A 25154-nucleotide genomic window follows, 5' to 3' on the forward strand; every position below is an offset into this window, starting at 1 on the left:
TTTCAAGCCAGAAGAGACCTGGAAGTCATTGATTCAATGGCCCCATTTTCCAGATGAGGAAAGTGAGGCTTAGAGAAGCTGAGAAGCCTGAGAGCAACGTGAGCAAATGTGAACACCAGCAGGGCTCTCCTGCCTAATCTCCTTTTCTCACACTACACCTCCCATCTGTTGGTGGATCATGTCGGCTCTGCCTCCAGACTGCACGCAGAATCCAATCACTTCCCAAGGCTGCCACTCTGGCCACACTATCACCTCTTGATGACAGCACCAGCCTGCCATGCTAACCTGGCTTCCTGCAGTGTGGTCTTCACACGTAGCCAGGTGGCCTTTCTAGAACATTCGGCAGACCAGGCCACTCCAGGGCTTGGACCTCCAGTAGCTTCTCAGTTATCTGCACACGTTCACCCTCTGCCGTCACCTCTCCAGCCTCTGTTCCTCCTCTTCCCCCACCCCTACCCCTCCAGCCACACTGGCCTCCTTGCTGTTCCCATCTGGCAGGTTCCCACCTCTGCCCAGAACACTCTTCCCCAGATGCCCCCGGGCTCAGTCCCTCACCCCTTCGCTATTGTTTGTTATTTACTCTCTAAGTCATGTCCAACTCCTTTGGAAGCCCAGGGACCGTAGCCTGCCAGGCTCCTCTGCCCATGCCCAGGTCTTTGCTCAGATGCCACTTCTCAGGCAGGCCCATCCTGACCACCTGATTCCTTTCCTGATGCCATCTTGCCACTGTCACCACACACTGTATATAAGTAAAAGATAATATCTTTACACTTCTTTTATAGACAATAGATTCGTATCCTTAATATCTCATAAAACAGTGTGTGACAAGGTGACAACATATTTGTCTATTTTCCCCCTGCAAGAGGCAGGCATTTGTGTGTTTTGTCACTTTAAATGGTTGTTGCTGTTGTCCTTGTTCAGTCTCTCAGTCATGTCCAACTCTGTGTGTGTCTTAACGACTTGATGACTCTTAAAACAGTACGTAGCAACTTCTGTCCAGGCAGGGTGGGTTTTAAGGATGATACACCCCTGTTAGGGTGGATACCGGTGACGGAGGTCCTGGTGTCCTTGTGGCATAGTGTGTGTGAGTGTGTATGTGTGTTAGGAGTCGGGGGAGGGGATGAGTTTAGGGGCACATGCAGGATCAGCGAAATGAGAGACTCTGAAGGCTCCCGGGAGGCCAGCTGGGAGAGTGCCCAGATGCTATACTTACAGGGTCTTATGGGGGAAACACCCAGACACCCGGGCCTCAGTGCTTCCCCAACCCGGCCCAGGCAGAGCTGACCCAGAATGGCTCATTCACAGAGGCGGCCACACAGAGGCTGCCCAGACGGGGGTGTGAGGGCCCAGGCACGACTGGCTCCTCCCTGCTTCGAGGCAACTTGAATCTGCAAGCCCAGGAATCTTTCTGTTTCTTGAAGCTCTCTAGTGGGTGAGTGGTAGGCCCTACTGGGGTTGGGGGCCTCAGCTAAGATCCTCTGCACAGAGCTCTATTCCCCCAAAGAAATATCTGTCGAATGAATAAAGAGGAAAGTGGAAGGGAAGGGGAACAGTTAGGCATAGGAGAGGAAGGTGAAGCCTCCGAGCAACAAAGGGATCCCCAGCAAAAACATGCCAACCAGAACCGGCAGAGCCCAAAGGGCAAGGCTTGTCCTGACAGGTGGGACAGGCAGGCCCAGGATTCACTCGCTCGCCCATACCTGCAGCTCCGCTGGCCGGGAGCACAAATCCCAAGCAAACAGAAACTCGTGATTTGGGTTTCATTTGGGTTGACATTTTTATTTACCTATGGCACAGTTTCTCTGAGGTTGGCTGGTTTCATTCTAAAGAGGGGCCCAAGCTGAGCTACCCAGGTGACTGACTGTTGAAATCTCTCTTTTCTTTGTCCTGGCCCATCCTGACTCTGCCCCTGGCCCTCTGAGCACTTCTCTGACTCTTTCACCCAAGCCTTTTCTTCCTGGATGCCTGTGCTCAGTCTTCAAGCTTTGGTCCTTAATCCCCTACTTGTCTCTCTCGGCATTTCTCACCTTATCCCACCAGCAGCTTCCATAGCTTCATAGAACACCAACCCTATTCCTGGAATTCCCCAACCCTGCATTTCCAGCGGCCAGCATCTTCGCTTGGCCTCCTGCTGGCCTCTCAAACTCAATATACTTAGCACCAAACTCATCTTTTCTCTTCCTCTGCCTCTGGTATGACCATTCTCCTAAACCTCCAGGCTTGCAACATCAGAACTACCTCAGAATTCCATTCTCCTCTGTCCCCTTATTGTCCATCCATCCACCTGCCCCACCCATTCCCTCATTTGTTCAACATCTGGGGGCTTCCCTGGTGGCTCAGATGGTAAAGGATTTGCCTCCAATGCAGGAGACCCAGGTTCAATCCCTGTGTTAGGAAGATCCTCTAGAGAAGGGAATGGTACCTACTCCAGTATTCTTGCCTGGAGGATTTCATGGGCAGAGGAGCCTGGCTGGTGCACAGGCTCACATAGAGGGGTGCACAACTGAGTGACTAACACTTGCACTTTCTCGCTAACTTGACACTGGAGACAGTCCCCATGAGTCCTCCTCCCTCTGCGAAACCTCTAGGATCACCCCAGGCCATGTTCCAAAACTAGTCAGGCCCATATCTGCAAGTAATTTGCAGTGTGACCTCGGGCAAGTCATTTGCTGTTTCTGAGCTTGGGTGTCCTCCTCTGCTTTGGGAGAAGATAAGAGTTCCCAGCTGGCCTCTCCTCAGCCTGGCAGTGATACCCGCAGGTGATATCCATGTGAAGATCATCAGTTTATGACCATCACCCCAAAACGTGTTGCAGCCTCTTACAGACCAGGGCCTAACTCCCCTGCAGCTCCTAGCCTCCAGTCTGAGACAGAATCCCGGAGGCTGCATTTTAAAGTAATTGCCCAGGAAATTCTGTTCAAGTAGAGAGAGAGAGCTGTGGATCACACTTAGGGAAATTCTGGCTCACAGGAGAAAGCCCAAACTCCCTCGCGACCCACCCCAGCCCCTGATCAGACCCTCACCCTACTGGTCTGTCCATCCACCACCCTGAACCCAAAACTGAGTCTGATCTCCTGCCATTTCCCCAGCACAGAAAGCCTTCCTGACCTCCCTGCCTCTGATAGTCTTTTGTCTACACTGTAAGGTCCGACTCAAATGCCTTCTCCTTCCTCTGATTTGTAATCAGTACCCTGGTTGGCTTTTCACCAGCTCACATTCTAGCTTCCTATCCAGCCCGTAAGCTCCCCGAGGGTACCCATATGTCTCACAGATATTTGTGTTCAAACACAAATGCTTATTGAGCATCTACAAAGACCGAAGCTTCACTGCAGTGTCATAGGAAGGAGGAAGGCAGAGTCCTTGCCTGGGGACGCCCTCTCTAACAGTAAAAACAGAGTAGAAGTGAAGACAGGGGACCACAGGATCCCAGAGCAAAGGTTCCTAATGCCAGCAGGGAGGGTCACACTGGAGGCAGAGGAGGAAAGTCCAGAAAGAATGTGCAGGGGGTCAAGCATGAGGAGTTCCACCAGAGCCGGCGAGGAGGAGTAAGAGGGATGGAGAAGACAGGAACCGCTGGGCTGGGAACGCTGAGCTAAGGAGTTAGACTCGTCCTGTAGGTCAGGGGCTGGCAAATCCAGCCTGCTGCCTGCTTTTGTCCATGAAGTTTTACTGGAATTCAGGCACGCCCATTCCTCTACACATTGCTCACGGCTGCTTTCGCGCTACAGTGGTGAAGATGAGTAGCTGCAAAAGGCTGTACGGGCAGCCGAGCTTAAAAGATTTACATTTGGCCATTTTGAGAAAGTTCTGCAGATCCCGGCCATAGTGGTTGAAAACTGTGGGTGGATTCTAAGCAAGAGGCAGCATGGTCAGATTGGTGCTTCATCTTTGTGTTACTCTGGGCCAGCACAGGGATGGGCTGGAGCAGACAAGCCAACAGGAGGGGAAGACAGCTGGGAGGCTGCTGTGATGAACTGTCCAGGTGAGGGGATGGCTATCACAATTGCTGTCGTTAATTAGGAAGGTTATTAACAGTTGCTGCGTGCCCGCCTCAGGCTAAGCCTCTCACATGCACTCCCTCACTTAATCTACACAGCCACTGCAGGTAGTGCTGCCCCATCTCACGGATGGGGCACACAGAGGTGGGGCAGCTTGCCCAGAGCCACACAGCTGAGGAGCAGCAGAGCTGGGATGCAAAATGCCAAGCTCAACGCCTCTGGGCTCCAGCCTGTTTGCTTGTTGATGGATCCCTTCAAGCTTAGCTGAGAATTCATGGAACACAAGTCCTCAGCAGGAGAAAATCGATCTGAGTCGAGTCAGGCAGGAAGTGGGAGGCAGGCGTGTGGCTATTTTGGAAGAGCGACACGAAAAACCACGAAACTTCCTACCTGTCCCGTTTTGCTCCCATCTGTCCTCGGAAACAAGGCTGCCCCTCTCTTAGATGAAAAGGTGTTTCTCCCCACACAGTGGCTCTGCCGCTGGTGGTGGGAGAGAGCACTAAGCTTAGCACACGCTGGCTATTTTTAAAGGGCTATATAAACAAACAGGGCTATGTAAATAAGAAAAAAAATGAGGTCATCCTTTTAAAATCTAAAAATGTTCTTTTTCTATGGGGTGAGCAGCAAAACCTCAGAAAGAACTCATGCTTTTTTATCTCTGAGAGGCCTTCTCCAGCCCACAGCCTCCCAAAGCCACCAGCCTGCCCCTCCCTTCTCTGCGCCCACCAAGGGAAGGCAGGGGGCCCGGGAGCCGGGACTCCTGGGTTTTATTCCTGGCTGTGTGGGCTTTGCCTCGAATGCCCAAAGCCACTGTCCAACCCCAGTCACCCCCTCCTTGGGGCCTTGACATCTGTCCCCATTCAGGTCACTGGCAAGTATCGCCCATGTTCACGTGTCTGCTGCTACTGCTGCTAAGTCGCTTCAGTCGTGTCCGACTCTGTGCGACCCCATGGACGGCAGCCCAGCAGGCTCTGTCTGCCTCCTGCATAAACTGATTTAGTGAGCTGACCCAGAGGACCCCTCTGTCACCCCTTTTCATCTCCCTTGCTCCCTTTCCCTGTCTTGATCTGCTGACTGGCCTCAAAGGTTCTCAGCATGATGATTAGAAGTGATTTGTATGTGCCTTCCACATACTCCCCTAACATTTCTTGGAGCATATTTTAATCTTCTGCACCTTTTCTTCCAAGCCTATGGCTGGAAGCTTTCAGAGCAGCCCTGGAGAACTGTGTTTAGGTCATCAATTGTTAGGAGACACCTCCCAGCTTCAGCAGTACTTTTCCCAAGTACTTTTTCCATTACTGATGCCCCTCCCCTGCCCCATGAGCCTCTCTGCCATTGACAGCATCGCCTCGCTTCTGTCCTCTGCCATCTTTCACTACTTTCTCCTCAGCCTCCCAACCCCAACCCTCAGCATCCTTGGCTCCACCGTTGTCCTTCAGCACAGAAAAGAGAACCACCAATATTTGCCAAAGGACCAGTTTTCAAATTGTGTTCTGCAGAGGGGTTTCAGAGGTTCTTCAAATGTCATGTGACAATTTTATCCTAAAAATGTAGTTTGAATCCGTTAAAACTGTTAGGGAAAATGGACCTGCACATCCAAAGGTGTTCAGTGGCACACTTAACAACGGGTGTGGCCAGCTGAATGTGGTTTGTGTGGATCTTGGTGGATCTGGAACTTCAGGATTGAAATGTGTCTTCAACTAGAAAGATTGGAGCTCTTTACTGGGCATCTTTATGTTGTTGTTTTTGAAATTCAGGATGATACACACCTTTGTAAAACCACACAAACAAGTACGTGCTAAAGCTTTCAGTGATATGAGAATGGATTACATGGATTACCACAAAGATGTCACAAATGACTGTATGCTTCCTGAGTGTTGTAAGAAGGAATTCAAGCAAATGTTTGATACTGTGAGTGATGCAAACCAGAATTCCCGTCTCTTCCTCCCCAAATGTCCACATAACATTAAACGAAAGGCCCATCCTGGCTGCACGGTCAGCTGTTACGAATCTGTTACCAATTCACATTGTTTTATTGACATGATTTAGAACTTTCTTAATACCGCGCAACCAAGCCAAACAAAACAAAAAACGACACAGAGATCCTGGATGTTACAGCTGATACACCGATTCAACGACCATCTACAACAGACACCAGAAAACTTCTATACAGGGCCAGAGAGTAAATATTTTTGGCTTTGTGGGACAGACAGTCTTTGTCACAACTTTTCAACTCTGCCATTAGAGTGGGAAAGTCGCCGTAAGTGATGTTTAAACGCATGGCATGGCGGTGTTCCAAAAAGATTTCATTTGCACAAATCAGGCAGCAGCCTGCGTTACGTCCATAGACTGTAGTTTGCTGATGCCTGATCTAGACCCTGAGCTTCTAATGTTTTTATGCATCAAAGCTGAATCATTGTTCTGTTAATGGATGCTCATAATAAATAGATGTTAAAATTCTGAACTTAGAAAATAAATGGGTGTTAATAAACTACCACTTTAACTTGGCATTCCGTGCAGGATTTGACTTTTTTAAATGGCTTCTAAAACTCTGAAAGCTTGAAAACTACTAGCAGAAAGCTTTGCTGCTGAGAAAATGCTTTCATACCCATTTCCAAATTAGATTCACCCTCTAATCACTCATTCAGAAATCACATTTATTCTGGAGAGAGCCCCAGTCCAGGACTGTACTAAATGTGAGGGGCCACGACTCCACAGATATGTAATGCAACATATTCATTTCCAAGCCTCAAATGGTGCTAATTACCAACCCCCATGCCCCCCGCCACCCCCCGCTGCCCCTGGCATGAGGGATTCTGCAAGGCCCCTGAAGGCTGGCACATGGTTGGCTCCTGCCTGGCACCCCTGCCAGCCTGGGCCTGAGCCCTCCACCTCACTCAGATGCCAGGTATTCTAGCTTCCCCGCTGATGGCTGGGCGAAGCTGTGCCAGCAGTGGGCCCTGTGTGCCTGGACACTCCAGAAGCACTGAGTCAGTGCCCCATTAGTCAGTCACATATGCTTGTATTCCCCAAAGGGAGCACGGGAAGGGGTGGACCAGATTTCTCGCTGGAACTGATAGCTCGTTTCCCTCTGGGTCAGTCCCATCTCCTAAAGATTCTTCCATGCAGCTGGCAGGGACTCCGTGGACAGAAAAAGAGTCTGTGAGAGTAAAGTAGGAGAGGGCTAGTGCCAGGTCTGGGGAGGATTCTCCGTCTGCATTCTCCGCGACAGTGTCCCCATCTCTCTGCCTGCAACCCTCAGAAGTTTCTATTTCCAGCTTAGTTTAGATATCTACTGTACACCAAGCTGCCTAAATCCAGACCCTGCCCCGAGACTGCCAGTGGAGCAGACCATGTACAGCTAACTGCGATGGATATGAACGGAGACAAATGCTAAACAAGGCACCACAAGGTATCCCAGGATGCCGAGGAAGGGGGCCCCATTCGTACATATTATGGTACTACTGATTTCTATTAAAACACAGATATCCCTGGGGCAGGAGTCAGCCTTGAAGCTGTTACTGCCATTCTTCAGGAAGCAGGTTAGTGGAGAAGAAAGTACTGTACCTTTTGTAGCCAGAGGCTCTGCTCCTTGCTAGACGTGTGACTGTCTTTAAATTACTGGACCTCTCTGTGCTCAGTTTCCTTATCTGTACAAAAGAGGCAATAGAACCAGCCTCGCTGGGGTTTCTGCAGGACTAAATCTTGTCTGCGATGTGTCCAGGTCCTGTGTGCAGCATTGGCCCTTAATTTCACCCTGACTCTCTCTGAGGAACTCAGGCACTGGGGCCAGGTGGCAGAGCCTGGCTGACTCATCACAGGGCTACAGTGAGGAGGGCGCAGTGGCAGCAACCTGCTTGCGTGAGCTGGAGGGCTGCCCATCTTGGGGAGCCCTGGCTAGGCGTCTGGGAACATTCCAGGGCCTCACCAGTACCTCCCGAGCAGCCCTGTGTGGCAAGGGCCACGACTCTCCCATCTTCCAAGCAAGAAACACGAGGCAGAAACTAAGCGACCTGCCTCCCAAACCAGTAAACGCTGAAGCTGTGATTGAACTTGGGAAGATCCAGAGCTTTCACTATTAAGTTCCACATTTACATATCCCCTCAAACTGGGGCTCACATGCCAGGACACCCTTCCTTAGAGTCCGGGGGATGATTCTTCCACCTCTGTTGGAGAATCCTGATCATAGTCTGGGTCTAGGAGGTCCACGAAGCACTGCTGAGGTGTATGCAAAGGCCCAGGCCCAGGCCCCTCACAGTTCAGGCAGCTGTTTCTCAGGGTTGCCAGAGGCCCTATCCTCCTCTCTGTAGGTGGGAAAACTTTTGCCTAGAGGAAGAGAAAGAGCACTGCTCGTGGCACATCAGGCTGGGAAGCACCGGCTAGGACTCACAGCTGAGCCCACAGACCCAAACACAGGACAGACATCTCCAGGGGCCCCAGAGAGAGGCCCCAAGCACCCAGACCTTGGCTAGACCAACATAAAAATACAGATCCCTGTGTCCCCAGCCCCCAAGAGCCTGATGCAGAGAGCATGTCTGGGTGGGCCAAGAAATCTATTTTCTTCCCCCCCCCCTTTTTTTTTTTAAACCCAGGCACTCCCTCCCTCCCTCTCCTTCTCCCTGGATGATTCTGATGTACTCCACGGCCAGACAAAACATCCAAAGATTTATATTCCTGCCCCAAAGAGCTTCTAACAGTATACACCTAAACTGAACCACAGCCTGAACTTATAACCTGAAATCACAACTCATACCTGAAGAGCTAAAAATGAATTAAATGGATAGAGAGAGAGAGAGAGAGAGAGAGAGAGAGAGAGAGAGAGAGCACCTAGCCATGCTGGGGCCTTTCCCAGGGCCATTTAGTCAGTCTCTCTGAAGGTGGGGCCCTGCCATTGGAATCTTTAAAAATTCCAGGTGATTCTCATATGCAGGCCAAACTGGGAACCCAATATCCTTTCATTTCTCCACATCCAGGAGGACCCTGAAAGACCCTGCTCTGTTGTGATCCTCTGACTAGGCAGGGGGTTTTTTAGGCAAGAGCCATCGGGGGGTGGGGGGCACAGAGAAGTGGGTGGAGCTCTGGCAGCAGGAGATACCGTGAGGCTGGTACATAGGGAGGCTGTGGTCCCTTAAGAGGAGTTGTTGCTGAGGACAGACTGGAAACTGAGGGGCTGGAGGGACAGCACTGCATCTCAGGGGAGACAGTGTGTGGAGCAAGAGTGTTGATTTTCAAGGTTTCTCTTGTACTCCTGACCAAGGAAGTCCCAAGGAGGTCCAGCTTTCACAGAGGCTCAAGGGAGGCTTCATCATCAAACCTCATCACCACCATCATCCATTTTGTCATCGTCACCACCATCATCATCACCATCATCCATTATAAAGAGGAAGGACTCTAGCAAGCTCAGCAAGGAAGACCACATGGAGCCCCCAGCAAGGGTGTTTGAGGACCACCCATTTCCTACCTGTGTTGAAGGCACCACTTGCGATGACCAAAACTAAAACGCTGTTCTCTTTGAAAACCAGCGTTCATGTCCACTCCAGTGGAAGCTGCCTCCTCTCACACTCTGTTCTTCCCTCTGCAAGGGAGAGCTCGCCTGGCCAGTATCTCTCGAGGCTCCTCCATGAACTAGTTGGAGGCTGCCGGGCTCGTGTTTCGAATCCTGCAGGGGATGGTCAAGAAACATGATCAAAGAGTTGCCAGGTCAACTTCTTTACACATAGAACAATGTCCGCCTGGTCTCAGATGGCCCAGGCCCCCGGCTCCTCCCAGCCTGCTTGTCTTGGGGCAGGGACAGATTCCCAAGTGGCCTGGGGAGATGGTGTTAGCCCCGGTGCCTACCATGTTCTACCTCGTATCAGGCACCGAACTTCTCTGAGCCTCTATTTCTTCATCAGCAAGCAGGCAGAATTCTAAGATGGTGCTTAGGTTTCCCATCTCCCTGGGGAACACATCCTGCATGATCCTCAGGACTGTGAATATGATGAATCTTACTTTTACAGTTACATTCTGTTATAGGCACACTTGACCTTAAAACAGGGAGATTATTCCATGAGCTTGACCTAATTGAGAAAATCCTTTAAAAGCAGAATTGTCTCTGGTTGGTCACAAAAGAGGAAGTCATAGGGCTTAGAATCAGGGGAAGGATTCGCCATGCACTTGCTGACTTGCAGATGGAGGAGGCCATCTGGTAAGGACCCAAGGGCAGCCTCTTGGAGCTGAGAGCAACCCCCTGCTGAACCCCGGCAACTCCCTAGGACATGGATTCAAACAAGTGAATGAGTCTGGAAAAGCGAAATTTCCCTCTGAGCCTCCAGATGAGAATTCAGGCTACAAATACCCTGACTGCAGCCCTGAGCAGAGAACCCAGCCACTCTGTGCCGGACTTCAGAACGATAGGACTTCGAGCTTACAAAGGAGGCTTGTCTTTGGCCACTGGGTTGGAGGTAATTTGTTACACAGCAAGAGAAAACCAAGACAACATGCAAAAGTGACTCACAGCGGGGCCTGGGTGAGAATTAAACACAATAACAGACATAAGAGCTCACTGTATCCCCCAAATCACCAAACAAAACAGAGCACTGAGGGCCAAGGGAGGCAACGTTTACTGCATCAGTTTTGAATAACCACCACTCTGTACGCCGGTGTGCCTGCTGGAGGCAATGTGGACTGGCAACTGAGAACGGGTACCCTGGCTCCTAGGGCCGGGATACCTGGGTTCTACTTAAGGCCTTCTCCTCGTTACCTCTGCTTTGCAACGTTGCTGAGCCTTGCTGTGCCTGATAAGAGGGGCTAAGAATGACAAGTGCCTCCCAGGGGTTTAATGATTCCATACACCTGAAAGGTCTGGACCAATGCCTGGCGCGTGGCTCAGTCCATGTCATACTATGGATACTATTTCGTTATTCTAGTAATCTAGGTCTGAGGTAACCTGCATGCAGGTCTGGGGCACTGCCACCTTCCTTCTTCCGGGCACCATGTTTTTATTGACACAGCTTTGGGGTAGCTCATGCTTTGGCAGCTACATCCTACTGCTGATTCGTATGAAAGCACAGCTAACCGAAGCCCCTCTGCTGCCCCCTCCCTGCTTTACCCACTGCTCTCAAATCCAGCCCGCCCCATCCCGCACTCCAGAGCAGCATCACACCACCACACGGCAGTGCAATGGAACTTGTGCTGGGGCTCCTGTCTAGTCTTTCCTGATTCTGTTGTCCAAGTCATCTAAACTTTTCACGACTTCACATTTTTCTACCATCCCCAGATCCAACCTCATGCCCTCCAATAGATCTCAAATTATTAATAAAAAGAGCTAGCTCTATCCCTCCCAGTATAGAAACACCAAGGTCTCAGAGCACGTTATCCTGTAAACACAGTCCAGGCTCCCCCACCTCTGAACCTGGTTCAGCTCACATCTACTCTCCTCCCCATAACCATGTCTACCTGGCCAAATCCTCCCCACCTTTCTCAGAAAGCTCAGCCAGCTCACCCCAAACTGGACTCAAGCCCTGCCTCCCCAGAATAGCCACAGCACATTTGCTGGCCTCTCGGAATATGTAACGGCACCCTCTATGCCCACAGATTCCAGGAGTCTTAAAAAGCCTTGGTAGGGCTTCCCAGACAGCACAGTGGTAAAGAACCTGCCTGCCAATGCAGGAGTCACAGGAGATGTAGGTTCAATCCCTGGGTCAGGAAGACCCCCTGGAGGGTGGCACGTCAACCCACTCCAGTATTCTTGCCTGAAAAATCCCATGGACAGAGGAGCTTGGCAGACTATAGTCCGTGGAGTCAAAGAGTGGGACAGTACGGAGCAACTGAGTGTGCATGCGCGTGTAAACACACACACACACACACACACAGCATGCACCTGGGACGGGCCATCTGACTCGTTCCCCTACCCCTGGGACTGGCATGGTGTATCACACACAGTCAGCATAGAACGGTTCTCTTTAGAACCTAATGTGGCTGTTCATTCATTTAACTGATGTGCATTCAGCGCCTATTTGGGGCCAGGCTGGGTAGCAGATCCTGGAGATTAAAGACAGAAAAGATTCGGTCCCTCCCTTCAAGGGGATCACAGCTGGGGGTAAGGACATGGGAGGGGCAAGAAGTCAAAGGGACGCATTATAGCATCCCTGGTTCTAAGCTGCTACGCGGTAAAGGTGTACAGGAAGGAGCAGTCAGTTCTGACGACGTGGAATGTGGGAGAGAGAGGGCGTTTCAAACAAAGGGCGCGCCCCCAAACTGACCGAACGTTCAAGAAATTGCACTCTGTCCCTCTGGTTAGAGGTGAGGGGCAGTGATAACTCATGAGGGGAGAGTTGGGAGGGAAAGACCTTGGTGTAGGTGATAGTCTGGCCTTGATCTTGTAGGGGAGTGAGGTCACTGAACTGTTTTAGTCAGTGAGGTAATGCGGTCAGGCCCAAGGGTGTGGCTGGAGGAGAAGATGGGGTGAGGTGGGAGGGCTGAGCCACAGCTCTTCTCTGTCTCATTCAGCGTCACCTCAATGCCACTCTGGCCTCTGGTGACCCGTGGGAGAGGTGGACGCACCTGCATCGGGGTCACCGGGAATGTTACACACACCTGAGGTTCTGTAGCGCAGACCTGGCTCATCCATCCACCTCCTCTCCCCCAAACACCACTGAAATGAAGAGAGACATGTACAAGAAAGAGCAGGTTCATGGCAGCATCAGCTGGCCAGCAAGCCTGAGGAAAAGTGGATGAGCAGGAAGGACAGAGAATCTAATCAGAGCTCAGTCGGTCTCACCCAACATGGACAAGGGAAGGCCCCCCTGCCGAACACCCAGGAAACTGGCACAGAGGCAGTGGAGCCAGGGCAGGGCGGGAAGGATGGGATTCCTGAGAGCCAACGATAATGAGTGAATGCTTCCAGTTGCCAGAAACACCAAAGTTGGGGCACAGGGCAGGGGACAGAAACCACCAGCCCAGACACCTTACTGCCTTCGTGAGCATGATTTACTTCCACGAGACTCCAGCCCTGGCAGATGGACTGACTGTTCATTACAGAAACGTGCTGAAGGCTCCATCAGCTCTTCTCTGATTCTCTTGCCTCATCTCAACATTCCTCCTCACTGTTTCCACCGGTCTGAGACTGCTGTAGTGTATTCCTTACACGATCCTAGCCAAGCCCTACGTTGACATACCTGTTTTAGAGACTTCCAACCGTCAACAAATCCCAATCTTGCCTCTTTCCTCCAGACATGCCAAGACGCTATAGAAGAGAAGTTCCCCCTTACCCAGTGAGTGATGAACTCAGCTTCCTCTCCAACAGTGTCTATACAAAGTTTGAGAATCAACTTGGCTTTGGCCTTGACATCTACATCATTAACTGCTAGAGGGCAACAGAGCCAAGACTACAGAGATCGAGGGGAAGCAGTTACAACCCTGAGAACTGTTTCTCAGCCGAGTCTCAAAGCCAAACAGAGAAGCACTAAAAATAGCACGCCACCCACTTATCTTTTCTTTAAAAAAAAATTACTCAAGGAATTACTCCAACAAAATAAAAACTGTATCAGAATAAGTAATTCAAGAAAGGTCAGGGCAGGATATGCAGGAAACAATGATGAACAGTAAGAGTAGAAAAATGTACAGTCGAATCTAAACAAATGTGGGTAATATTGGTCTCATCTTGTTGGAAACTAGACAACACTGAATTCCTGACATTGACATAGAAACACGGGTTTTAGTTTTTTATTTAAGGGTAACCTGGGAGGGATTGGGGGCAGGAGGAGAAGGGGATGACAGAGGATGAGATGGCTGGATGGCATCACCGACTTGATGGATGCGAGTCTGAGTGAACTCCGGGAGTTGGTGATGGACAGGGAGGCCTAGAGTGCTGTGATTCATGGGGTCGCAGAGAGTCGGACACGACTGAGCGACTGAACTGAACTGAATTGAACTGAACCATTTCTAGAAGGAAGATAAGATACAGACCTTTTTAAACCACTGTGGGGGAGGGGGGATAAATTCAATTAATCCAGCAAGAGTTGGTAAAGGGAAAAGAACACAAGAAAGGAAAAGTATAATAAACAAAAGACATAAAGTAGGAAGAAACATCATAAATACAAGAATGTAAACAAATTAAATTACTTTAAGACAAGAGATTATGTAGGGGAAAAAAATCTGGCCGTATGCTATTTATACAAATTAATAAAGATTGAAATCAAAGAAACAGCAAAAAAAGAGCAACAAAAAGAATGCAGGTAAGTCAGTATTGATATCTGACAGAAATGCAAATATGTTAGAATAAAATGGGGCATTTTATATTGCTAATGAGTCTTTCTCCAAGAAGAAACAAAACTCCTGAACCTTCACCTTCACCCTGGACAACAGAACCATAAAGTATATAAAATAACACGTTCTTAGCATTACAAAGAGAAGGCAGAACAAAACCAAAGCAAAACAAGCTCATGACTCAAGATTTGATGGTACAAGTAACCTTATATAAGAAAAATACAGAGGATTAGCAGATAGTAAGCTTAGCTTCATATACACTCAAGAAGCAAAACATCGTTTTCTTAAATGTTCTTGTACTAGACTACAAGAAAATCTCAAATTCCAACATAGGTATCACAAAGTCAGTTCTCAATACCTTAGAATGAGAAGCTAACAAGTAGCAAATAAAAAAGCAAATTACACAGGACAACTTTACAGCGCTTTGCTAACTAAATCTGAGTCAAAGAGGAGAGCAAAACTGAAAGCGCAGAATATTTATAAACATACAAGATTGAGAATCCTACTTAAAAAACCTGTGGAATGTAACCAAAGCTGCATTTAAACCTTAAATGCTTTCACGATAGAAGGAAGACTGAAACGGAAGGAATCGAGCATCTAATCCAAGAAGCTGAAAAATAATAAAATAAAGCAAAATAACCTAGAAGGAAGAAATGAATAAAGTTGAAAGCAAAAACGAATGAATGAGAAAAGTACAGCAACCACAATGAAAGAAATTGGTTCTCTGAGACAAACAACACGGACAAACCACAGGCTAATCTGACTAGCAGTGAACAGTAAAATCACAAATAAGCACTGAGAAAGACACTATTAACACGTATATTAATATGGCTTTAAACTTAAGGGAATTTAAGATAAATTATTTTAAGTTTCTATGCATAATTTGATGTCCATGAATTCAAAAACTGATGACTTTTTAGAAAATTATAAATTGTATACCTAAAGAAGAGGGAGACAATCTGGAAAGGCCAATAACAGTCGAAGAAACAGGAAAGGCTACCAAAGAAGGAATTCCAAATTAGTGAGAAAGAATGGAGTATCTTATTTAAATAAGATAACGGTGACAACTGGCTGGTTGTCTATTCGTTTGACAAACATTTACTTAGTGCCTACTCTGTGTTAGGCACCATTCTGGCACTGCATATGCAGCAGTGAATGAAACAGAAAAGGTCTCTGCCTTGGGAGGCGCTGAGGGTCGGGCCAGGGCAGATGAGCAGGAACGAAACATGCAGGCAAAATAAAAGGGGTGACGATAAAGTGGGATACAGCTGAGCGAGGATGGAGGATTCTATTTTAAATAGAGTACATGCACCACAGTTACGACAGAATTAAAGACAGCAACAAAATATATAAGCAAATCCATGAAAACACCAGAACTATTAGAATATTTGTATAATTTAGTGCTGGAGAATAACATTCAAAGCCTGAAGCAGATCTCAGTGCTCTTAAAGGAAGAGATTAACAAAACTGACTACACACACAAACATTAAGCACTACGTATAACAGAGGACCCTGCTGACGGTTACCAAGTAAATGACAGATAAATGTCCACAACATACATAAAACAGGGTCAATATCTATAATATGTAAAAAGCACCCATAAAACAATAAGATGAACAGCTAGTGAAATGGAGAGAGGAAATAAACAGGTCATTATTCAAGAAATTAAAATGTGTAATAAGTATACACAAAGATTCTTGGCCTCATTAATAACCAAAAGATATACATTAAAAGTCAATATCACCATTCGCCCATTTGACTGGCAAAGAGGAAAATGACTGCTACCACCCAGTGTTGGAGAAAAGCAGTGATCACAATTTATGTTGATCCAGCAGCTTCACAAGTGCACACACACAAACACACACAAATCATCTGACAGAGATGCACACACGATGGCGGCATTTTTATCGGTGAGTATGGAGACGACCTTAATATCCGTCAGCAAGGAGTTGGTCTAATAAGTAAATGATGAATCCACCCAATGGTATAATAATGGGATGATATTTTTTCTTAATTAAAAATAAATACACACTCTGACTGATAACAGAAATTCATCGTGCCTTAATGTGTTGAGTATTGGGTGACCTCCCTTACTTGCCACGGCCTGCTGGATGGAAGGCACTATCGCTGGTCCCACTTTCCACGTGAGACTTAATGAGGAAAAGAGACCTGACAGGTGGTGAACCTTGGTTCCTGTCTCACTCCAGAGCCTACACACTTAGCTGCGACACACACTTTCCCTCAATGCGTGTGTGTGTGCGTGCTCAGTCGTGTCTGACTCTTTGCGACCCCATGGACTGCAGTTCGCCAGGTTCCTTTGTCCATTGAATTTTCCAGATGGGAACACTGGAGCTGGTTGCCGTTTCCCACTCCAGGGGATCTTCCCTACCCAGGGACTGAACCTGCATCTCCTGTGTCTCCTACATCGTCAGGCAGATTCTTTATGACTACACCTATGGTGTGTGTGCAAAAAGGGGGAAAGCAGCATCACAGACACACGTTTATCTGTGTAGCTGTTCATGCTACAGAGGGCCTGCAGGATGAAGCTGTCAGCACATCCTAGGGGTGAGACTGCATGAATGGGGCTCAGACCATGCATTTTTTTCCTTACACATTCCTATACTCTTTTCCTTTTTTTTTTTAAATCACATATGGCTTTTAGAATTTAAAAAATTGTAATTTAAAGATGATATAAAACTGTCTTCCTTTTAGAAAGCAGCTGAACAGGGCAGGTCTTCCTAGGGCAAGAGGGGCCCATCTGCAAGGTGGCATCCACCCAGGGCAGGAACGACCAGGGCCAGCTCTTCTGCCAGCCCCACCCAAAACCACAAGGAGGGAGGCCCATCCTCTCCCCTCCCCACCCTCCTTGTGGAACCAAAGCATCAGAGCATATCCTCTGCTGGCAGGTGGAAGGCGCCCCACATCCGGCCTGGGCACTGGAGGTGCGTCCCTGCAGGGGAAGTTCAGCTGATGAAGAGTTAAAGAAAAACCCCAGATGCCTACAGGGGCCAGCCTCACTAGAGCACAACAAAGCCACTTTCTAAGGGCTGGCAGGAAAGCCTGGGGGCCTGGGATTCCAGCAAGGGGCCTCACACCCCGATCCCAGAGGAAATGGACAAGGCCAGCTCTGAGGCCACGGCTGCCCTCCTGACACACAGCCTGTCCTCCACTGTGAATCTGCAGAGAGGGCCGGCACATGGATAAGCTGAGTCTGATCTGCTTGGGGCAGGGAACTGCGGGATGGATCGTTGTTATTTTTATTTCTGTTATGGTGGTCTGTAAATCAATAAGAAAACCCCAAAATCCAGGACACTGGGACACACATGCAGAATCCCGTGGAATAATCTTGGGAGATCATGAGGGGCTACTTAGCAATTGGGAGGGGAAATGGAGAGAATTACTGCCTCATTTACCTAACATCAGAGAAGTAGCACAGGAAAATCTCAGGGGAGCTTGGTTTCAGACAGACCCTGGTTTCACTCACTAATAGCTGTGCAACCTCGGCTGAATTACTTAACCTCTCTGAGCCTCTTTCCTCGTGAGTGAAAAAGTGAAGAGCATCACCCCTCCCAATGTTTGTTGTGAGGACTGGATGAGACAAAGTGTGAGAGATCTAGTGTGGACCCAGCTTACGAGAGGCACTCGGTTAACGCCTGTGCTCTTCTTCAGTTACAGTGGGAGACCTTCCAAGCCATCCTCCCTGTTGGCCACCTTTCCTCGTTCTGGATCCTGTTTTGAGATCGGCTCCGCAAGGTTTCCTGCCTCCTTCCCTGTGGTCAGGCTTCAGGCTTTAGGCTGACAGACTTCAGGCGCAGCTCCCTTTGCTGAGATGCACACCTTTGCTTCAAATGCATGCTTTCCAGTCTGAGAACAATGCCACATACACTGGGCCACCCCTGGATCCTTCCTGGCTCCTGACCCCATTCTCCAGACAAGAAGCAGATTCTCTCTCTCATGGAGTAATGAGGTGACAGCAAACAAGGAAAATGGGCAGAAAGAAAGGCAGGGGAGCTCAGAGCCTTTGAGACAGACAGGACATCCTTTGAGAAGACCTGGGAAATGTTTCCCAGTAAAAGCAGAGTTTATAAAAATAGAGGGCGGTGATATATTTCCACTTGTATTGGGGATAGAGAAAGAGGAACTTCAAGTGCAGGGTAATGGAGTCCGTTTAGTGATAGGTGAGACTATCTGGTCCCACAAACTATACGGGGATTAGGCAGGAGAAACACTCAGGGTTCTCAGACACTGCAGGGAATGGGGAGAGAGAGACACTGAATGCATGTGGAGGACCCTCAGCCCAGGAGTCTAGGAGAACAGAGTGCGGCGGAAGAGGAGGTGCAGATGAAACCCCAGGGACTGCACGTGAGGCTGGGGTGTTGAGAGCTGCCAGGGGTAGAGGGGTAAAGGGCTCGTTTCATGCCATACCAGGCCACACCTAGTGGAGGCCCTCTTTCACCAGAAGTCTCCTGCAGCTGGGTACAATAGACAGCCCATTGGACTGGTCCACACTCGAGGGCCAACCGCATCCAGCCGCCTTGGACAGGACGCTCCCTGTCACTGGGCTAGACCCTAGGGTGCAAAGGTGAAGAAGGACTGGCCCCTGCCACAGGGTATTCTCCAACTAGTAGGGGAGCTGGGCCAGAAAATCAGTGATGACCACCCTTTCTCCCAAGGAGCCCCACACTTGGGCTGTTTCCCGCCTTCTCCCCACCTGGAAGGCTCATCACATACCTCTAGTCTGCAGAGACAGAAAAAAGGGAGGGGGAAGGAAACTCGCATTTGTCAAATGCCTACCATGGGCCAGCGTTAGTCCTATCACCTTACTGTTACACTGATGCTACCCCATCTGACAGCTGAGGAAACACAGGCAGGCATGCGGACAGTCCTGCACAGCCGAAAGAGAGCCCTAGGCTTTGGTGTTAGACTAGAACCAGGCACCACTGGTCTCTGTTGCTGTGTGGCTTGAGGCAGGTCACTTAACATTTCAAGTCTTAGTCTTCTCATCTCTAAAACGGGAGCAATAGTGCATAGCCCGGGTGGGTGTAAGAACTGAATAAACTTTCCAAAAAGTGACCTTCGCTTCTTCCTCTTTCGGTTATTACTGATCTTTCAGCTTTACTTATACTGACAGTGATTTTGTGTGCTAAGTTAAGATGATTTCAGATTCCAAGACTATGGCAACTTATTGACAGGGATGGCACAGGAGGAAAAAAAAAAGCAGGTTGAGGCCCTGGGAGACCTGGGGACTGTGACACCCCAACCACGGGCCCACAGTGGGGAGGCATCACAATCAAGGCCCTCGGGGCAGAATGAAAAGCAGGGTGTGTGTTTGGAGGAATTATTGCTTTCTGCATTCACATGGCTGCCCACTGAGCTAAGAGGGGAAGCCTGATGACCCCAGACCCTCCAGGGATGGGGCCGAGCTGCTGGTCTAGCTCTCCATCAGCCCAGTGCTGCTGATCCCCTCCCCCCACCAGCTCAGGAGCTCAGGCCAACAGAAAGGCTGTGCCAAAGGAAGCTGTTTGCTACAGAGCCCTCTGGGTCTGCTCTGCTGTTCTTCCTTTTTTTGGACTTTGCGGCTGTTAGAGCGGGTACCTTTTTCCATAGAAAGTTTCCATTGCATCAGTTATTTACATTGTCACCACCTATATACGTAGGCTGTTTCGAATCGGTGAACCAAACAACACCCAAGCCCAGGCTCTGCCCTGCCCCCAACAGAGGGATGGGGAGCGCCAGGGTCAGCCCTCAGAGCCAGAGACCCCCACCTGGCTGGGGGTGTGACAGGTGGGAGGACCTGTCTCAGCCCCAGCTCGGCCACCTTTCATTGGCTCCGTCCCCTTAGGAAGCTATTTCTAAGGTGGAATTTAAGAGGACAGGCCCCAAGTTCGAATCTCTGTCTCCTCCACATCCTCGCTGTGTGATCTTCCTAGAGATAGGTTACTTACCTAACATCTCTGAGTCTCAGTGAACTAATGTGTAAAACAGGAAAAACTGTAGCACCTGCTGGACTAAGGGGAGGCTCAGTTTATCCACATAAAGAGCTTAGAACAATGCCCAGCCTAAAGCCTCAATGAAAGTCAATAAATATGGATAGAATCCTCTTTTTCCATCACCCTGTAAAGACCTCAGTGATCATCCCCTCCTCTGGACCAATACACTGCAGCTTCTGAACTGTCACCCTCTCCGTAAGGTCATAAATTGTCCCAACACTCAGCTCTTACCATGCCCTTTCCTGCCCCAAAGTTCTCAGTGGTTCTTCCTATAAAGTCTATACTTGGGATCTCCTCCACTAATAGCCTAGTTGCCCCTGACATCCGCGCTCTCCTAGACAACCCCTGCTCCAGCCAAACTATTATGCTCACAGTTTGTCTGTTTCTGTACAGCTCTGTCTGTCTGAAATGCTCTTCTCCACTTCACTGTGGCCAAATTCAACCACAATCACCCAAGTGAGCCTAGCTCATATGCCACCTCCTCCACGAAGCCCTCCATGCCCTTCCCTCTCTGGCCAGAAATGACTTCTCATTTACAGCACGTGGTCCCTTTCCTGTGGCCTTTCCCTTTTCTCCCCTGTGTTTGTGGAATATTAATACTGATACAAATGCTTGTCGGCATCACACACAAACCACACGACCTTTGGGGACAGGACTAGAATGTGTGTGATTCATCTTTGTATCACACACAGAGCTTTGAGCATCATTCATGAGAATGAATGAGAAGATATACTCTTGAGTTCTCTCACTTGACCGCCCCTGGGTGTAGGTGTGCTGGTGAAGATGAACCAACAGCTCCACAGCATCCACATGTTCCTCTTGAGGCAACCAGTGGACACGCCGTCAGTCAGGACCTCCATGGGCTCACAGCTCCAGCCCAGCCCTAGTTCCACTGCTGAGTCCCAGGTAAGCAGTCCATCGCCCTGGACGGGACCCTGAACCGCAGCACAGGGACCCCACGAGGCCTCCTGAGAAGTCCAGGAGCCATGGCTGACTTCTTCCTTTTCCACACCCCCGATTTTCCCCAGGTTCCCAGTGAATTCGCTTTGTAAGAGTCTCTCAAGGCCCTGGGCTCCTGTGAACCCACTGCCCCTGGCTCTACTCTCCATGCCATGCAGAGTGGTGTTCCTACATTGCAGAGTTAGTGGGTATCACGGTGTGCCGTAACCACTTCTGATGCTTGCTGACCACCCTTAGAAATCCAGATTCCTTAAGAAAGTGTCAGACCCTCTTCTCCACGGTGACCATGACCTTCCAGCCTCACTCATCACATGACACTCTTGCTCACTCCTTACCCTTCAGCTACCTAATACCTAGACATGCCACCTTCTACCCAGGCTCCAAATTCTGTTCAGGAAGGTCCTCCCTCCCCTCTCCGCCAGGCACACTCCCACCCATCCTTTGAAAGCTCAGCCCTGGCAATGCCTCCTTTTCCCTTAGCCCTTCCAACAGCCAGGCACTGGACTGGAACCTCTTCCTCTCTTGCCACTGACTCTCCACCCAGAGCTGTGGTGCAACACTGATCCCATTACGCTGTGATATTATCTTCCTGTAAGTCCGTCTTCCCCGCAGACAGCGAGTGCCTTTAGGGCAAGAACAACGTGTACCATCTGTGTACCTCCGTGCTTGTTAGCACAGCGCTCGGTGTGCAGAGTGAATGAGTGATGAGAAACAGCCAGTAAACAACCCCTACTGGCCTGCCTTCCAGGGTGTTGCCCCTGACATCATTATATTCAGGAACTCACTTTCCAGGACAAGCAACAGGTGACTCTGCCAAACCAGCAGGCCCAGGGTCCACCGAGACCAAAGGGCTTTCCCAGGGTCCCCAATACTTCCGTCTATGCTGCAGCCCCAGACCTGGACAGCCTAAGGCTTGCCTTTGTGGCGGCTGCACATCCTGGGAACCTGGAGTTGGGCTGAGGCTTTGGGGCGCTTCCAGGAGGAGGAGACTCGAAAGGGTGTTCCGCCTCTGGCTACTCAGAACCGAGACTGTCCATGCTGTTGCCTCCCTCCTGCCCAGCCTGAGCACTCCTGTCCAGACTGTGCCCACTTTCTAGTCCTCTTGCTCCGCACGGGGGCCACCCTCTTGTTCCCTGCCAGGCTGAGTCTACCTACCCATTCTTTAAACAGCTAAACTCACAGAATATAGGGGAGGGTGTGGGGTGCACAGGAGGTGGGCAGGACCTCAGCTCTGCCTTTAACTGGCCATGTGACCAAGGAGAAGCCATGTTCCCCCCAAGCCCCCAGTTTCCCCTCTGTCAAAGATTAGAATAGGTCCGCCTCTGAGGTCCCCTTCTGTTTCAGCTCCCTACCAAGGAGTTGATTTATTTACTAGTCAGAATAACTCTTCCCAGTTAAAGGAAAACAAGCAGAGAAAACCATGTGCCTTTCTCAGCGTCCTGTAAGGCAGGATGGATCTCTCACTCTGGAAATACAGTATATGGTCCTCTGATTCTTGAAGGAAAGGCCTCGCTGGGTGGCAATTTCTGGGTCCATATAAACCCCTGGTTTATATGGACCCTTGCACACATCGGTTCTTCCTTTTGAATTTGACAGTTTGGTGAGATGGGTCTTTCTCACTCTCATCTAACAGATAAACTGAGGCTCAGAGAGGTGAGGAGATGGTTAAAGTTCCCCAACTCGTGTGGGAAAGGAGTGGCACTGGCCCCTAGGATGTCACAGCACGGCTGCCCGGGAGCTGGCCTTGCCCGACAGACAGCCAGGACAGCTTAGAAAAGCAACACCCAGCGGCATGCTCTTCCATGTGCTTCCTTCACACATGTGGACACATCCAAAGGATGTGTGGAGTACAAGGCCACGCAGGACGCTGGTGGGAGGGAGACACCGAATTTCTAGAAGCCAGGCCCCTTCCAGGCCCACTATTCTAGAAAACAGATGATGCTGAGGGCTGGTCAGACAACTCTTCCAAGCAGAGAAACCTTTATTTCTGAAGATTCCAATCCCACCTGCTATCACAGGCCTCCATGCCTTTGAACCCTGTCCAGGACAACAGAATCTCTGCCCCTCAAGATCGGGCAATGCCTCAATCCTGGTCTTCCAGGCGCTCTGGATGCAGGGCTCCTCCCCTGAGACTCCCAGTGAGGGCCTGACTGCATGTGATCTGATTATCAAACAAGGTGGGAGAAAAGGCCCAGAGCCCTGGGGAAGAAGGGACAAGTGCTGCACTTCTGGTCCCTGCTTCCAGCCTGCTGTTCCCACTCGTCATCCATGATCTTGCACTGGTGCTTTAAGCACTGGTCCGGTCTTCCAAATTATACTGTAAACTCCTTATTGGAGGCCCCATGGAAGCACCGCTATGCGCAGTTGTGCAGTACGCAATCTGCACAACCATCCGCAGCTCACAACTGCCGCTCAGTCCCTGCGTAGCATTCATTACCGTGGTAATTAAAGACCTAACTTATTATTCTTTCCTCACAGAATATACATTCTCACGGAAGGACCAGACTGTTTGTCTTGGTCCCAAGCTGAAGCCCAGACCCTAGCATCCTATTAACACAAAATAAGTTCTCCATAGATAGGTGCTGGAGTAATAAAGTCATTCAGCCACTCGCTGGTGCATTTAATTGGAAGCAGAGTGGACCTGCCCTGGAGCTGAAAGTGAGAGACTTCCGTTCTGGTCCCAGCTCTACCACCAGCCCCCATGTGCCCTTGAGCGAAGCCTCAGTTTCCTTGTCCATTAAGGGAGGATGGGGTTAGCTGTCCCTGCCTCATTCGCCTGATGCTGAAGGTGAGGATCTCTGGAAATTTTGCACCCTGGGCACCTCACTCGCCTCACCTACATCCCGACCCTGGTTCTCTATGTTTTGTGTGGGCTCCCCCAGGGCCAGGAGTGCAGGAAGTGTCTAAATCTAGTGGAGAAGGGCTCCAGGCAGGGTGGAGACAGATGCCACAATGGGGAGGGGAGCTATACCTGCTGGATTCTGCCTGGGACAGAAAAGCAACACTGATCGCCACACTCACCGAGACAGCAGTGTTGTCAGAGGCTTTCACACCAGCCCTGTTTACCTGCAGCCCATCTGTGAGGAAGGAGGGAAGTGATCTGGCCAGGGCCGAAGGTCCCGGGCACCACAACCAGGACCAAACCCCAGGCATCCTGTGTTCAAGTCTGGGCCCTTTCAGCACACGGCACAGAACAGAGCTTCTACTAGTAGGGGGCACAACTGATTTCAACAGGCAGAAGTCACTCATTCTCTTTTTTTTTCAAAACTTTTTATTTTGTATTGGAGTATAGCTGATGAACACTGCTGTGATAGTTTCTGATAGTTTCAGGTAAACAGCAAAAGGTCTCGGCCACACATACACATGGATCCATTCTCCCCCAAACTCTCCTCCCATCCAAGCTGCCACATAACAATGAAACTAGGCTAGAAGTCACTTATTCTTCACCTAGGTTCTGGCAATGCCCTAGGCCTGTGGCCGTTGGGGAGCGTGGCGGGTGGCGGGGAGAGGGGAGGGTACAGTGTGGGAGGGGCAGCAGCCTGCTGGTGGTGAAAACAGACAATGCAAGGTCCTCAAGTGAGTGACATAATTCTAAAGTGTGTTAGTTGCTCAGCTGTGTCTGACTCTTTGCAACCTCATGGACTGTAGCCTGCCAGGCCCCTCTGTCCTTGGAATTCTCCAGGCAAGAATACTGGAGTGGGTTGCCATTTCCCTCTCCAGGGGATCTTCCTGACCCAGGGATTGAACTTGGGTTTCCTGCATTGCATACGGATTCTTTACCATCTGAGCCACGAGGAAAGCCCCACGAGTGGCACTAATGTCAAAGGAAGGAGAAGTCAGTTAGAGAAGACAGGATAGGGGGCCTTCAGGAACTGGAGGGCTTATGGAGGGACATGGGGGTGGCATTCTGGACTGAACAGATGGGCATCTGCACAGGCCAGTTGCAGGACACCTTACT

The 25154-nt window shown here is 49.7% G+C and overlaps 1 long non-coding RNA gene across 1 annotated transcript in view; it reads right to left on the reverse strand.

The window, feature by feature from the left end:
- Positions 1–6010: 6010 nt before the first annotated feature.
- The window catches only part of LOC138439413 (uncharacterized), a 35166-nt gene continuing 16022 nt past the window's right edge, over positions 6011–25154 (reverse strand). The window contains exons 2-3 of the long non-coding RNA XR_011256725.1: positions 9460–9657; positions 6011–8324 (exon numbers count right to left, since the gene is read on the reverse strand). This is a non-coding gene — a long non-coding RNA (uncharacterized lncRNA). The remainder of the gene's footprint in view (positions 8325–9459; positions 9658–25154) is intronic.

The sequence above is a fragment of the Ovis canadensis genome, chromosome 1 (genome assembly GCF_042477335.2).
Source record: "Ovis canadensis isolate MfBH-ARS-UI-01 breed Bighorn chromosome 1, ARS-UI_OviCan_v2, whole genome shotgun sequence".
Classification (NCBI taxonomy): domain Eukaryota; kingdom Metazoa; phylum Chordata; class Mammalia; order Artiodactyla; family Bovidae; genus Ovis; species Ovis canadensis.